Source organism: Oncorhynchus masou, chromosome 5 (genome assembly GCF_036934945.1).
Source record: "Oncorhynchus masou masou isolate Uvic2021 chromosome 5, UVic_Omas_1.1, whole genome shotgun sequence".
Taxonomy (NCBI): Eukaryota; Metazoa; Chordata; class Actinopteri; order Salmoniformes; family Salmonidae; genus Oncorhynchus; species Oncorhynchus masou.
Window position 1 is genome coordinate 56,232,221 of NC_088216.1, and position 1,486 is coordinate 56,233,706.

General features: G+C 43.6%; 1 non-coding gene across 1 annotated transcript; it reads left to right on the plus strand.

Moving 5' to 3' along the window:
• Positions 1-813: 813 nt before the first annotated feature.
• LOC135540589 (U4 spliceosomal RNA) lies at positions 814-955 on the plus strand. Its single transcript, XR_010455875.1, has one exon. It is a non-coding gene; the product is annotated as a U4 spliceosomal RNA (small nuclear RNA).
• The last annotated feature ends 531 nt before the right edge of the window (positions 956-1,486 follow it).

Here is a 1,486-nt window from a genome sequence, read left to right on the forward strand (position 1 = left end):
GAGGAGGCGCAGTGGAGTGCAGAGCTAGGGCATCCACTGGGTAGTTATCAGAGGAGGAGGAAGGTCGATAGCCGCAACAGCCACAGCCACAGGCCGCACTGAGTAGAGATTAGAAGGAGAAAAACAGGAAGGGGGGAAATCTCTCATTGTTCTTTCTCACTGTCTCATCTTTGTTTGTTTCCCTTCTTCCTCAGTCTGTACAACCATATTCTGACAGGGCTTTCCTCAAAATTGGTCCTGTCTCTGTGTATAACTTTTTAAAATTTTACCAAGGCAAGTCAGGTAAGAACAAATTCTTGATGTCTCAGCTGACAGGTGCACATTATATTGTAATTAGTAGAAACAGAAAGGGTGTCAGTAGTATTTGCTGTGTCAGAAGTAGTCTAGCGGAGAAAAGACTCAGCAACAGCAGCTTTGGGTTCACAGGTTCAGCGTTGCCCCCACACTGCCTCTAATGGTTGCAGGAAGTAATGTGCCAGAAGCCACTTTCACACTACTTCATGACTCCACTAGAGGCAGCGGTGGCAAGGTTGAGTTGAAAAGGTTTTGGGTTTGCGACCCATTGCAGCTGAACCAGTGGTGCAGATTACCCAACATGCTTTGCTCTCGATATTGTTTTTTTACTACTGGAAAAAGGTAACATCTATTGAATAAGTACCCCACCTTGCCATGAATATGACATGCAATCAAGAATCCACCAAAGTGGTAGGTAGGGGGTGAACTGCTAGACATTGCAATGTTAAAACACAATATTACCGTTAAAGGAGAAGCTGTGCAAGACACTGGAAACAGTTTGAGTAGCTGTAATATGCTATTCTTTCGCAGAGGCGATATCATAGCCTATGAAGTCCATCTGAGGCGTGATTATTGCTGGTTGAAAACTTAACCCAATACCCCGCTTGGGATGACTTGAAATATAGTCAGCCTTGGCAATTTTTTATAGTCTCACGTGAGACTGCTATAAATGTGAAAGAGAAGATAGTGACAAGACCAAACATGGGCTGCATCCAACTCATGTATTCTATAACCTTTTTGATGTTTCAGCTGACAGTTGAACATTATCTTGCAACTAGGTAGAAACAGAAAAAAGGTGTCAGTAATATATGCTGTGTCAGAAGTAGTGTTCGGGAGAATGAACTCAGCAACAGCGGGTTTGGGCCCACAATTTCAGCTTTGCCCCCACACTGCCTCGAATTGTTCCAAGTAGTACGTTACCCAAAGCCACTTTACCCACTTTGTCTTGCCTCCTCTAGAGGCAGCTATGGCAAGATTTACATGTAAGGGAATACCCCCTGAATTGGACAAAAATGAATGGGAAACCATTGGCATAGTACAAACCATGTACACAATGGCCAATACCACCCAAATCGGCGTTGATTCATGGAAAATGTATTTCAAATGCCATATGGCAATTGCCAGTTGTAACACTTCAAAAATCCAACAGGTGGCGTGTGCACTCCACCGTGGTTTTTCATATTGAAAATGG